Source organism: Hipposideros armiger, unplaced genomic scaffold, assembly GCF_001890085.2.
Source record: "Hipposideros armiger isolate ML-2016 unplaced genomic scaffold, ASM189008v1 scaffold_567, whole genome shotgun sequence".
In the NCBI taxonomy this organism is placed as follows: Eukaryota; Metazoa; Chordata; class Mammalia; order Chiroptera; family Hipposideridae; genus Hipposideros; species Hipposideros armiger.
This window is the reverse complement of record NW_017731917.1, coordinates 799,221-814,780: the sequence shown is the minus strand read 5'-3', so window position 1 is coordinate 814,780 and position 15,560 is coordinate 799,221. Positions and strand designations below refer to the sequence as shown.

At 38.5% G+C, this 15,560-nt stretch overlaps 1 protein-coding gene across 2 annotated transcripts in view; it reads left to right on the top strand.

The window, feature by feature from the left end:
• The window catches only part of DRC8 (dynein regulatory complex subunit 8), a 70,036-nt gene that overhangs the window by 26,998 nt on the left and 27,478 nt on the right, over positions 1–15,560 (top strand). The window lies entirely within an intron of this gene.

The following is a 15,560-nucleotide window of genomic DNA, read 5'->3' as shown; positions in this document are numbered from 1 at the left end:
GGGGGTTTCACTTCGAGGGGTAAAAAGTGTAACTATTGCACTGTGTTGTATACCTGAAACTAATTAAAAAATGTTTATTTCACAATAAAATAAAATACTGATACAACTCATAAAATAAAAGAGGGCTCTTTCCCTTTTACATTCCTTGGATTTATTATGCTATTTAAAGTGTTCATTTCCCTGCGCCCTATAAAAGGTCTTTGCTAACTATTGCTTTAGGTCAAAACTCTTTCTTCTTTATAGTCTGGTGAAAAGAATATGTCCACATTGCCTATTCCAACCTGAAAATTCTGTGAGTCAGAAAAACTTCTACTGTAGCTTTAGTGCTAGACACATAGTCGTCATTCAGTAAATATTTGTTGAGTGAATGAATAGAATTTTCTTTTAAAATAAATAGGTATGTGTTATGAAGCCATAAGTGGGATATTACACAGAAAGATGTATACTGCTTAAGCACTGATACACTTTGCAAGTAAAATAACAAATAGAACCCAAACTAAAAAACATAAAAAGATGAGAGAAAGACAAGAATGAATACTGCTAGATCTAGAATGGAGGACAGGAAACAAAGGATGGCTTGAGATCAGGAAAAAAAAAAAAAGCAAAAGGTAGAGGACCTTTCATGAGTATAATAGACGTTGTAGGATCTATGCCTCCATTCTTCTGCTCTCACCTCCCCTTACCTCTGCTTCGTCCACACTGAAAGATTTAATTGGAAATTTTATCACAACATGTAGAAGCGAGGCCTGTTATTGTGACTGCCAGGCAGCCAGTGGGTTTCCATCACTGTGTAAAAGGTTACATGCTGCTTTCCTTCTCCTCCCAGGGCAATCCCCAGGTCTGACTCAGAATTCCTGGGGTCCAGTCCTGGCTTTGGGACAGTGAGTAACTTATTTATTCCCCCTGTGCCTCAGTTTTCACATTCTCCTCATAGGATTGGTGTAAGTAGCCCTCACAGCGTGGTTTGGAGACCACGGTGCATCCCAAGGACCCTTTCAGGGGTCTACGAAGTCTAAACTATTTTCATAATAAATCAAAGACAGTATTTGCTATTTTCATTCTCATTTTTTCACAAGTGTATGTTGGAGTTTTTCGAAAGCTACATGATGTGTGATATTGTAACAGCTTGAATGCAGAACCAAATAGGAGAATCCAGCTGTCTTTTCCGAAGCCAGCCATGAAAGGGATTTATTTGCACACATGTAAAATGGTGCCATTCTTCTAATTAAGGTTTTTTTGTTTTGGAAAATATAGTTTATTTTCACGAAAATTGTGTGATTTATGTAAACATATAATGGGTTTTTAAATTATTTCTAAATGTAATAAATATTTTTAAAATTTGAGGTTTAATTTCTAATATGCAAGTATAACTCATATTAAAAGATTCTTTGGGGGGGGTCTCAATGATTTTTAAGAGTGAAAAGGGGTTCTGAGACCAAAAAGTTTGAGAACCACTATTGTCAGTGGACATTTTTAAAGCTCTTAGAACATTATTAGCTTGGAACAAATTAGCTTGGGATTGAAAGCTTAGGACAATATTAGGTATTATGATTCCACTTTATATTCTTGTAGTAAATAATTTAGACTTATTTTTCCTCTATTTAATCTGGGTTAGTAATTTATATTGTACGTAACAAAACTCTCTCATAAAGCCTTTTTTACTTATTTCTATGTGTTCTGTTTTGATCTTTTACGTTCTGAAACAGTTCGTTTTCCTTGTTAAATAGTTTTTGAAAGTTGGCAGCTTGAAAAACATCCAGGCATGTTTTCAAAATCATGATTTTGGAGAATTTTTATTTTGCCTCATACAAAACATAGGACTTAATACATTTTTGACTTACATACATTTTCCTGCTCTGTGTTCAGATTTCAGTCAACAAGATTGATTGAAGTTTAAGATTTTGATATTTATATGGGAAGAAATTCGAAAGGCGACAAGAATATATAGTGATAGGCAAATCTCTTCATCTCTAACTGCTGTCTATTCAGTTCCCATTTCTAAAGGCAAAATTTGTTCTAAGTTTCTAATTCTTCCAGAAATAGTCCATGCAAATACAGTGTTTGTGTGTGTGTGTCTGTATTTTTATTATAAATATATATAATAAAAATTAACATTTTAAAAAACTATTTAAAAGTTTAGTGTCTGATTCAGTTTGGAAAATTACTTTATACACACTGGTTATGCAGTTAATTTATTTTTTTAATTAAAAAAATTTTCAGTTACAGTTGACATACAACATTATATTAGTTTCAGGTGTACAACATAGTGATTAGACATTTATATAACTTATGAAGTGATCCCCCTATAAATCAAGTACACATCTGACACCATACATAGTTATTACAGTATAACTGGCTATGTTCTCTAGACTGCACTTTACATTTCTGTGACTATTTTCATAACTGACAATTTGTAGATTTTAATCCTTTCCCCTTTTTCATCCATCCCCAACCCCCTCTCATCTGGCAACCATCAGTTTGTTCTCTGTATCTATGAGTTTGTTCCTGTTTTGTTTGTTTATTTTGTTTTTTTAGATTCCACATATAAATGAAATCTGTGGTTTTTGTCTTTCTATAAAATTTAGCATTTTGGGCCGGCCGAGTGGCTCAGTTGGTTAAGAGCTTGCTCAAGAGTGTGAGCTCTGAGCAACAGCAGTTTGAGTCCCTGCCCGAGCTGAGCTGCTGCTGAGCTGCCAACAGGTGGCAGGATGGCTCAGCTAAAAAAAAAAAAAAGCATTTTAACCATTTTTAAGTATACAGTTCAGTGGCATTAAGTATATTCACATTACTGTGATCCATTTTCAGAACTTTTTCATCTTTCTAAACTGAAACTCTGTACCCTTTAAACAATACTCCCCATCCCTCCTCTCCCTAGCTTCTGGCAACCACCATTCTACTTTCTATTTCTATGAATTTGACTCTTCTAGGTAAGTGGAATCATACAACATTTGTCCTTTTGTGTCTGGCTATGTCACATATCATAATGCCCTCAAGATTCACTCATATTGTAGCATGTGTCAGGATTTCTTTCCTTTTTAAGGCTGGATAATATTCCACTGTGTGTATACACCACACTTTGTTTATCCATCCGTCTGTCCATGGACATTTAAATTGTTTCCACTTTTTGGCTCTTTGGATAATGTGCTATGAACATCAGTGTACAAATACCTGTTCAAGTCCCTGGTTTTACTACTTTTGGATGTACGCCTAGAAGTGGAATGCTGGGTCATGTGGTAGCTCTATATTTAATATTTTGAGAAACCATGATACTGTTTTTTCACAGCAGCTGCACCATTTTACGTTCCCACCAGCAAAGCACAAAGTGCTTTTTAAAAAAATTTCTCCACATCCTCTCCAACACTTGTTATTTTCTGATTTTTGTTTTTTAAAATAACCATCCTAATGGGTGTAAAGTGGTGTCTCATAGGGTTCTGTTTTTCATTTCTCTAATGACTGTTGATGTTGACCACGTTTTCATGTGTTTATCGGCCATTTGTACATCTTCTTTAGAGAAATGCCTTTTCAAGTTCTTTACCTGTTTTTTAATTGGATTGTTTTTTGATGTTGAGTTATAGGATATGTGTGTGTTTTTAACATAATTGGGGAGAGACTATATAAACCATTCTGCATTTGCTTTTTTCACTGAGCAATACATCTTTGTGATTATTATTTATAGTACATAAAGAGCTTCCTCATTTCATTGTATGAATGAATCTGAATATATTGACTTAATCTCCCATCAATGGATATTTAGGTTGTTTCCAGGCTTTTGCTATAATAGTCCATGTTGCAGAGAATATCTTAGTATGCATATTATTTTGCAAAAGTGAGAATTTTTCTATACGATAAATTCTTGGAAATATGTCAAAGTGCATGAAGATTTTTGATTGGTGTTCCTATCTTGACAATATATTCTCTCATTTCATTGTATGAGCATGCTTGCTTCCCTACTCCCTCTTAAACAAAGTTTATTATCAAACTTCAGGATTTTTGCCAACCTGATATGTGAAAAATAGAAACTCACTGTTAATTTTTAATTTCTCTAATTATGGACCTCTTTTCCATATGTCTATTTTCTTTTATTTTCTTTTATTTGAACTCGCAGTTCATGACCTTCCCCCATTTTAAAATCAAATTATTTGTCTTTTTTATATTATAAAGATCTTAGTCTGTAAAATGTATGCCATCTGTCTTTTGACTATTTTTACTTTCTGGCATTCACAAATTAAAAAATAATAGTCAAATTACATGCCTCTTGTGTATGGATTTAATTTTTGGAAACAATCAAAAGTTATTGGAGTAGTTTTAATAGATTAAATTTAAGTTACCCTGAATAAAGCTAGTTTGGTAAAACAAAGAAAAACAAAACAAAAAACCAAAACATCCCACAAGGAATTCCTCTAAAGTAAAGAAGCTTTTTCCATGTAGCTCCTAAATTTAATATGATAGTCACTCAAATTCTATTCACAAACAAATTAGTTTTTTGTAATCTGATTTTCATCTTTGAGTCTAACAGAATGAATGTACACTAGAAGCCAGTAGAGTCTGTTGCTGGTTCTATCATTGATTTTTTATGTCCCACCCTCTTTTGATGTCATTTTCCTTACCTATAAAATGGAAATAATAATTACCTGAATCACTTAAGCCACAAGAGTATTAGCGTATCAAATGAAAAAAACATGAATGAGGTTTGAAAAGTATATAAGGTCAGATCACCATATATATATATATATATATATATATATATATATATATATATATATATATATATATATATATATATATATATAATACTGCATTCTAATCAATTCCAGAACAGATTAATACTCAAGAACTTAGTGAGCTAGAGGATATAGGGTCCAATCCTGGCAGAAAAATGTGGTCTTTCCCTTTCTCCAACCACATCCAGAGTGACCTAATGCTTAGTATTCTGGACTGTTCTGTGTTTGCTTTCTACCTACCTCATCTAGAGGAGATTTTCCCTAATATTTTCTTGCTGTTTTCTTAGTCTTCAAGCAAACTGCTCACATCCCAGGATCCCCAGGTTCCCTCTTTTTCATTGCTTCCATCTCAACTCAGCATGAGTCTCTGAGGCACACAACACCCAGTATTCATCTCTTTCACTGATAAGAAGATTTAAGCTTCTTAAGCAATTCGCAGGAACCTTCAGTATATTATGTCTTGTCTAAAATGCAATAAGATGTAGGTAATAAGAACCTTTTTGCAATAGATTAGAAATAATTCTAAGAGGGATGAAGGTGCCATAAATATTATGTCTGCTTTTTCACGTTTAATAATATTTTTGAAGGTAAGGTAATACAACATTTCACAATTCATTTTTATCTGGTAGTAAAAAGTGTGAGCAGTGTGGAGAAACTGCTTGGACAGTTTCGCCTAACAGTTATCTGAAAAGGCTTGAGGCTACTCAAATAGCCATTGAAAAATTACATAGGTAAATAGGTCTGCATTTGTACAATAGAAAACATACTATAGAGGAGGAACGGGATTGTTGGACCCACAGGCCCTTGATAGGGAAGGAATTTTTTTTCTCCAAGATTTTATTGGGGAATTGGGGGAGGGGAGCAGCATTGGGGAATCGGGGAAGGGGAACAGACAAGTTGCTGTCCTTTTGTTCTTCGGTCTAGTTGTGGAGGACGTCGATTCACTGGCTCTTGGTATTATCATTTCTCTTCCAGGCTCACAACAGCTCACAGCAGCTGCCAGCCACTCACGGTAGCTCACGGCAGCCCACTGCAGCTTCACGGCAGCCCAGCTCCAGGTTGAGCTGTTGTTCAGCATCTTAGCTGTAGAGGGCGCAGTGTCACTGGCCCTCATGTGGGATCTGAACTGGGGCGATAGGGAAGGAATTTTAAGAACGGGTTTATTCGTGCAGTGGTAGTTCACATATATGAATGAAAGGAAAGATGAACTATGATTACATGTGTGACTTGGATAAATTTCAAAATAATGTGTTAAAAAATTACAAAAGGAAGCAAACATTATGATATTTAAATTTTAAACACACAAAATAATAGTGTTTGTTGTTTATGAATCCAGGAACCTGCCTGGTCATGATCAACATTATCCTCAGAGTAGTGGGTGCATCTGAAGATGGAGAGAGAAGGGATGGAGAGTGGGACTTTAGCTCTTTCTGCAATGTTTTATTGTTAAAGAAAAAAAATCTAAAGCAAATGTGGCAAAATGTTAACATCTGTTAAATCTTGGTATTGGATGTATGGCTGTTATATGTTTTTTCTGAAATATTTCACAATTACATGTAGAAATAAATATTTTTAAATTGTCTCATTTTTCTGTCTCTTTTCTGTCTCTTTTCACTGTCTCATTTTCCAGGTGCTTTGTAAATAGCCCTTCGATTTGCTTGTAATAGCCCCCCCTTCTTTTATTAAAGATTTTATTGGGGAATTGGGGAAGGGGAACAGAATTGGGGAAGGGAACAGCCAAGTTGTTGTCCTCAATCTTAGTTGTGGAGGTGCAGCTAGCTCAGCTCAAAGTCCAGTCACCATCTGGCCGCCCATTGGCAGCTCGCGGCCCCTCAGCTCAAGGTGCCGTGTTCAATCTTAGTTGTGGGTGGGCATAGCCACCATCCCATGCAGGAGTCGAACCGGCAACCTTGTTGTTAGGAGCACGTGCTCTCACCAGCTGGGCCATCCTGCCACCTGTTGGCAGCTCAGCTCTGGCACAGCTCACTGGCCCATGTGGGAATCAAACCGGTGACCCTGTTGCTCAGAGCTCGTGCTCTTAACCAACTGAGCCACTCGGCCGGCTCTGTAATAGCCCTTTTGATGAAGTTTGATTTAAAGAATCACTTAAGAAGTTTTAAAAAAATCATCCCAAACTCTACCTTTCGAAGTAACAATTGTTAATGTTAGAGAGCTATAATTCTAGACCTCTTTTTATCTATGTGTAATAGGATAAATGGATAGAAGGGTGGGGAATTAATAAAAAAAGGAAGAAGGAAGAAAGGGATGGAAGGAAAAAATACCAGTGGACTCTTTGCTGTGGAAGAGGAGAATATTAGTACTTTAAAAATTTCTTTCACTTTTTACATTATTATTTTTATGCTGACAAGGTAGAATATTCACACTTTGTTTAATATTCACACAATTTTTTTGTATATTTTTCCTATATTTGAATGAAATTACTGCTAACCCCCATTTCCTCTCCATCCTTGAATTCTTTATTTTGATTTCTGTTGTCTAGATCAGGGGTCAGCAAACTGCGGCTCGCGAGCCACATGCGGCTCTTTGGGTATGTACATGTGAGCAATTTTGTGTGTGAATTTTTCTTATTTTAATAGATATAATTAATACTATTATTTGTTATAATATTACTTTAAATTGTCCTTATTTGTAAGAGTATATTTATTGCTCTCGAATAATTTTTAAATTGTTGGGAGGGACAGGATTGGCTCTTCAGTCTCAAAAGTTTGCCGACCCCTGGTTTAGATTCTCTTGTCAGTTTTTTTTTCAGAAAGCGCTCATGGGTATTTCCCCCTTAGTTCTTTTATGTTTAAAGTGTTTGCTTTATATTTAAATACTCTGTACTTGATTGATATCTTATAAATTTATACCATCATTTTTAATGGCTTCAAGGTATTCCACTTCATGACTATACCATCATTTAACATATCTCCTAATTTTGGAAATTTGGTTTGTTTATAATATGATGCTACTATTGTATCAGGGCTAAAATTATTAATGTGAAATTGTTCAAAGACTTTATCCCTTTCCTAGACTGCCAAAAATAAATCTGTAAGCCCGAGTTCTTTTTACTTACCTTTTCCTAAAGAGGAAGGTATTTTTTCTTGTTGGGAGATAGGGTATCTCAATCTACATAATTAAATTCTGAAAGTAGGATGGTGGTGGGCATAAATAAGAAACTGATATAATCTGAATGTTTGTGTCCCCCCAAGTTTCATATGTTGAAATTCTAACTCCTGTTATGATAATATTTGGAGGTTAGGCCTTTGGGAGGTGCTTAGGTCATGAGGGTGGGGCCCTCATGGTTGAGATTAGTGCACTTATGAGACCAGAGAGCTAACTCGTCCCTTACACCACATGAGGACACAGCGAGAAGACAGGGAAGTGGCTTCTTACTAGACACCAAATATGTCTGCGCCATGATAGTGCACTTCCTAGCCTCTGGAAAGATGAGAAATAAATATTTGTTGTTTATACGCACTTAGTTTATGGTACAGTAAAACCTTGGATTGCTAGTAACGTGGTTTGCGAGTGATGTCTTGCAATACGAGTAGTTTCTGGAATGAAATATGCTCTCAAACCAAGGTTTTACTGTACTTTGTTATGCAACCCAAACAGACTAAGACAGAAACCCACGCTGACTGAGATTGCAAGAGGAATTGTTAAAGATGTTAAAGGGGGAAGTAAGATGTGAGGGAGAGTAGTGGATCTCAGCTACATATATGCAAAGATTAATCAGGAAAGGGGAGTAAACTTAAAATATTTTTTTTGGAACAGATGATACACTCATGTGGATAAAAATTCAGAGAACAAAATATAGAGAAAAGTCCCTCTAACCCCCTTCCACCAGCCTTCCAAAGCCCCTTCAAAGTACTAGCAACTAAAGTACTAATTTCTAGGAATCACTCCAGAAATATTCTATGCATATACAAGGAAATGCATATGTATTATTTTCTTATCTTCCACCCGCCCCCCATTTTTTCTTTACTCTAATGGTTGCTTACTTTCATAGTATGGTACTGTTCCCATGGGATGTGATCAGACCTGTGATGAAGTTCATTTTTATGGCTTCTCAGTAGCGTTCACGAGTCTGGAATAGATGTAGCTTCCTAGTTCAATCTTAGTCTAAGTGCATAAATGTCCCAAGAAGATTTAGTGTATTGGAGGCCATCACAAAGGGTGTGGAGCCCTAGGTATCCCAGTAAACTATAACCCAGGTTTTGTAGATGAGAGTTGATTAATATGATAGTATTGTGACAGAAGAATAACCCTTGAATTCAGGCTTCCTTGTTAATTGGCTGTTGTGACAAAGAAGACCCTTTCTATATTTGACATCTTTGGAGGCCAACTTTGGTTGACTCTGGGTTATAGGCCTCTGTCTGTTGTATGTATTGTGTTGTCTAGATCAGGTGCAAATTTTGTTGTATGACTACAAAAACTGTGAGCCAGGGGCTGCAGATTGGTGGTCTCAGGGAGTGTACTTCCTGGGGCCTCTGGGCATATAATTCCTGTGGCCTCTGGGTGTGTACCCTCTGTGGCTTCCATACTCATGCAGCTTCAACCTGTTCTCCTTAATGTAGGAAATAAGATATTAGATACGCTTGTAAAGTGTCAGCCCTATTATGTGTGGAAGACTTAATGCAAATATGTAACAGAGAACAGTGCATGGCAGTATTTTCATTAGCTTTGACAGATAGAGGCGACACAAATCAAAAAGGCATCGCTGTGTGCTCAGATGGCTGCAGGCATGTTTGGAAATCTGGCTTCCTCTCTTTGTTCTGTTAGTCGTGCTCTTTCAGGTGGCATGGGACCAAATAATCTTTAAGTTTTCTCTGTTAATGCAAGTGTATTATAAGGATATATATGGAAATACGATATAAGGCGTAACTGTTCCTTATATGCCACCTCTATGTCTGTAGCATTAAGCCACTGGATGTTGGAGTGGCATTACTGAATTTTCTCTACAGGAACCCAGGGGAGGGTTTGGGGGCCCTCGGTATCTTGATGAGCTAGGTGCTAAGCTGAAGTTGGTCGATAGGGTGGCCTGTGCAGAGAGGGCTGGTGGGGTATAGAAGAGCCATCCTTGTCTTGCTCCTCCTGTCAAACATGACCTGAAAGTTGTCTCCCTTTAAGACTTCCTCCACACATCACAAGCTGTGGCTATCCGATGCATTTGCAGTTGTGTAAGGCAGTCCGGGAGTTGTTTGAAATTGTTTCAGATTTCCTTGGAAGGAGTGAGGGGGGCAGCAGGGGTTAGGAACTAGTGGTTCTGCCTTGTTCACAGCGCAAGTAACTCCATCTTCACATCGTTAGTTATAGCACAGGAACTCAGGATTCCCTGTATTCTAGATGGAGAGTGACAGAAACCTCATCCATTGCATCGACAGAGCTAGTAAGGCAAGGTATCTAAATCTGTTCTTTCCCTGGGGGGGAGGTGAGAAAGACAGGACTGAGGTGGGTGCTATTCAAGAGGCTGTCAAAGGGACAGGATTTGGTTACATTTGCTGGGTCCCAAGGAGCACGTGGGAATTCATTATTTTTGCCTTTGAAGGACCCAGAAACAAGTGTTGAGAGATGGGCCTGTACAATGCAGTCATGAAACTAGGCTAGAAGCCAGGCTGTGAGTGCTGTAATTCAAGTAAGCTTTTGGTTAATTTAAAGGCAGCTACACTAGCAACTAGCTCATAGCCTTCTTCTGTTTCATTTTTTTTTGAATTACTGAGAAGTGACACTCAAACGTCAGTTTTTTTCTGAAAGCTACTAATGCATTTTAAAAATAATTTCTGACTTTCCACTGAGAGCCGATTTTAGGCCATCTTCCTTTGCTTACCTTAACTCTAAGAGTATTTATGTTTTCAAATGAAAGCTTATATTTCTTGTCTCTCCTAAGATACAAACTTATGAAGACAAAGAGGATTTAACATTCGGGTTCTGTCATGTGTACAACATGGTCTTGTGTCTACATACAGTGTCAATAATACTAGCAGAGGGCATGTAACTAACTGTGTGGAATTATTAGGAAATGAATGTGGACAGGTGGCTTAGGGGTTATTCAGTGAATTATCTTGTTTGCTGCCCTGAGGAGCCTGGATTTTGTTATGTAGGCAATACAAATCCACAAATGGAAAGAAGTGAAAAGACTAGATTTGGGTTTTTAGAGAGAAAACTAGCTATAGGATGCTAGATAGGTTGACATGTGGACTATAGCAGGGGTTTCTAGTTCTCTGTGCATATAAGAATCACCTGGAAGCTAGAGAGAGAGAGAGAAGGAGGGAGAGAGAGAGAGAGAGAGAGAGAGAGAGAGAGAGAGAGAGAGAGAGAAGGAGGGAGAGAGGCAGGGACTTAAACAGGGACTTGAAGGATAAACTTCAGTGGCACCAAGTCTAACCGTAGCCGGTATAAACAAGGACATGGAACAAGAGGGATTCCCGTACTCTGCTCAAGGGAATCTTAACTGGAGCTTGGAAAAACATGTGGGCAACAGTGTGTCGGTGTGGTGGCTTATAGAGCTGCCCCACAAACCCAGGGGGTCCAGGGCTGCATGCAAAAGAGCAGCAGCATAGAGCTGCCTCTGAGAGCCCTCCAACTTAACAGGACCTAGTGGCTCTCCTGAACCCACAGCCTAAAGCCAGGTGGAAACAAGGGCGTCCCCAAGGGGCAGGCATGGAGAGCACGAGTGCCTTAGCCACACCCTCACGAGTAGTGATCCCTTTTGATAGCCGAGCTTTCCTTGGCATTCACCCCATCTCTGTATCCTGCTGAGCAGTCTAGGTTGGGGGAGGGAACAAAGAACTTAATGGCAAGTCCTCCATGATTATTCAAAAATATTCCACTTCCATACAAAACAAAAACCAAACAACAACAAAAAACTGCTACCCAATACCCACCTTTCCAATACCCTATCATTGTCTTTCTCTTCATAGTTAAGAATCTTAATAAAAAAGCATTTTGCTTTTATTGATAACCTTCACCCTTTTCATTCTTCAACATGCAATTTGTAATTTTACTTCTATCTCCCAACCCCAGTCTGTTTTCCCTAAGCTCTGTCTTCTCTTGTTTCCATGACGTCACCTTTTGTTTTCATCCAATATCTCCAACTTTTCCTTCTTAGCTCCTTTTGGGGACAGCTATCCTTCTATTTGGCTTATTAATGTGCCCAGAGTTTCATCTCCACCCCTCTTTTCACTTTACAGCCTTCCCTAGGAAATCTCATCTATACTCAAATCCGGAGCTCAACATAGAAAATAATTTTAAAATCTGTATATATCTCTTAGGTTAAGGGGGAAATTTTAGGACAATGAAATTGAAAACTTTCAGGAAATAAATATAATATTATAGAAATGAGATAGGAAAATGGAAATGACATCAGAATCTATGAGATACAACTAAATCAAAACTCATTACGTGCCTATATCAAGAAAAACAAAGTAATAAGAAATGAATAGAACATTGAACTCAAAAACCTAGGGGAAAAAAGGTAAATGGAGAGAAAGCAGAAGGGAGGAATTAGTGAAGATAAAAACACAATTATTGGGGCTGGAAAATGGAACCCATAGGAACTGGTAAATAAAATGAAACACTGGTTCTTTGTAAACGGTTCAAAAAAGATAAACTACTGGCTTTTTTTTTTTTTGAAGCACAAATACACAAATGACTTGGAGGAAATAACCATCAAAACAGGAAATTAAAAAATATCCTAAGAAACTAGTTTTTATAATTCTATACAAGGAAATTTGAAAATCTAGCAGAAAAGGGCAACTTCCTAATAAAATATAGCTCGTCAAAACGTATCCCAGTGTTGTGTACCTGGATTGGAACACTTAATATTGTTATTATTAAATGTTAATTATAATTGACATTTGGGGAGTATTTAACATAATTCTTGTCAAAATCCCAGATGCCTTTTTTTCCCTAATAATTGACAAGATGATCCTAAAATTCATGTGGAATTACAAGGGACATATAGTATAGGCACAAACAATCTTGAAACAGAAGAACAAAATTGAACTCACACGTCCCGATTTCAAAGTTTACTACAAAGCTACACTAGTCCTGGCTGTGATACGGGTTTATTGGCTTAAGGCCACGTCAGAAAAGTTGTCAGAGGCCAAATTATGTACAGGCTTAGAGGCCGTGAAAAGGAGTTTAGGTTATCAGTGCAGTGGGAAGCTAGTGGAGGGTTTGAAGCAGGGGAACTACATGATAGGGTTTTCATTTTTAAAAGATTGTTCTGGCTGCTGCGAGGAGAGTGGACTGAGGTGGTTGGTAAGAGCAGAAACCGGTTGCATGAGGGCTAAGGCAGTGGTCCTGGCGAGGGATGTGGTCAGAAGAAGGTGCTGGTGGTAGGAGTGTAATTATTATTGTTGTTATGGGCTGAATCGTATCCCCAAAAGTCATGTCCGTAATGCCCAGTACCTCAGAATATAACCTCATTGGGAGATAAGGTCTTTAAAGAGGTGATCAAGTCAAAATGAGGCAGTGAGGGTGGGCTCTACTCCAATCCGACTGGTGTCCTTATAAGAAGAGGGAATTTGGGCCCATGGAGAAAACCCAGGGGTGTGTGTACGGAGGAAAGACCAAGTAAAGACACTGGTGGCCGTGTGCAAGCCAAGGAGAGAGGCCTCAGAAGGAACCAACCCCGCCAGCTTCTTGATCTGGCCTCTCGCCTCCAGAAGTGAGAGAAAATGTCTCTATTGTTTTAGCCCCCCAGTCTGTGGTATTTTGTTCCGGCAGCCCTAGCAGACTAATACAGTTATGATGACGATGGTGATGGTGGTGGTGCTTTCTTCATTGTATCTGTCATCGCCTAAAGTTAGCTCATAGAGTTACTTCTGTGTGTGTGTGTGTGTGTGTGTGTGTGCACACGCGCTTTCTCCCACCTGGTCGTGCATTCCATGGTTAGAGTTAGAGCAGGGTCCTTGTCTAGCTATTCATGACAGTAACCACAGTGCCTAGGGCAGTGCCTGAACCACAGCAGATGTGACAGTAGAGATGACATTGAAATAGTTACTTCTTATATCACTCTATGTAGTGTTTAATATTTTGTAGAGCTCTTTTCCTGTGATACACACGGGATCTAGCGTTCTTCATTTGGGGGCTGCAAGCTGTAGTATACAGGACAAATAATGCTGTAACAAGTTAGAACCAGAAGGTTTTCAGAAGGCGTATTTTAGCAGTGGAAAACTGACCTTCACTTGATTAGAGAGATCTTTGGAAAAAGCCTTTTTTTTTTTAAACAAAGTACAATATTTCTGTGAATAAGGAGATGTAGCCATTATTTCAGCTTTATTTTATGCCTTTGCTAAAATGAGGTTAATCTGTGAAAAATGTCTTCCCCAAGGGCTAGGTTTTGACTCTGTTGTTTGCTGTGCTGTAAATGGCACCTGGCACATAGTAGTGTTCAATAAATATTTATTAAATAAATGAAAATAATTTCAAATCCAGCTTTGTTCTTTCTTAGAAATTTTTGACTTACATTTAACATGCGCCCATACTTAGCTGAATATCAGCTATTCCATAGAGAAGGTAAAATATTTTGCCTGGTCTTTTCTCCCTTAGAATTGCATCAATTGCCTCCAACCAAGTCTTCACTTTTTGATGTTTTTGACTTTAGACTGACCTTAAACCTAAGTTTCCCAACCAGCTCAATGGCACTGGCTCCACCTTGTGTCAGGACGTGGTACTGCACCCGCTGAATGCCGGTCTGCCCGGAGCCAGCCTGACCCCGGTCAAACATTTTAAGTGGTGCAAATGCCGTATATAAATCAAATGGCGATGTCACTGTTGTGCAACCTTACTGTGACTCATTTGTCCCAAAATGACTTTGCCTCCATGTTTACTGCTCTCTATAGTGCAAGTACAGACACAAATTCTTAGTATTTAACCATAAAGGATTTTGGAGTTAGTTTGTAGTTCTTACCCAATAATAATGGCCTGATCTTTTTCGGGCCTCTGTTTTTTCTTGCCCTACCCTTTTCTCCGTAGCTCACCTTTCGGAGCCTCACTACTCCCAAAGCTGAACTGTTAGTGATGGTTTCCTGCAGAATGGCCAGGCCCCCAGCTCCATGTGGATACCATCTGGAGTTCTTCAGGGCCCACGTCACCCCTTCTGCCGCGCTCCCATGTTCTTGGAACCAGAATTACAGTGAGAGGAACTTATGTGGTCATTTGGTCCTCTGTGCCTCCAGCCTGGTGTTTCAGGACATGGGAGACCAGGAGAAGCTCTCTTTGTTTTTGCTGTAATTTCCCTTTATTCTCCATTCAGAGACTCTCTTTAGGAACTTGGAGGCTCTTAAAAGAAATTCACCTCATTCCATTATCTTTTTTTTTTTTAAATTTTATTATTCTTCATGTAATCATATACTTTTTAGAAGCAGCATTTTTTATTTTTATTTTTTAAATTTTTATTGGGTAACAGTGTGTTTTCCCAGGACCATCAGCTCCAAGTCAAGTCGTTATCCTTCAATCTAGTTGTGGAGGGCACAGCTCAGCTCCAAGTTCAGTCACTGTTTTCAATCTAGATTTTGGGGGGGAGAGGGGTGCATGCGGGAATCGAATTGGCAACCTTGTTGTTAAGAGCACCCGCTCTAACAACTGAGCCACCCGGCCTCCCCATTCCATTATCTTTTGAAGAAAGAACACATTTGAGAAGAAGGGGCTATTGCTATTTAAACACTGCCTCCCTTCTTCTACCTTTCCCTTGCGTTGTTTTCTTCTCTGTCACCCTCTACGTGGCCTGTACTGGGCAGTGCAGTCCACCACTTGCCTCAGAGAAGCGCTTGCCTGGTGAGCTGCCTTCTTGTGCCGGGGGTCGCTCCGACCATTCTGGGGACTGCTGCT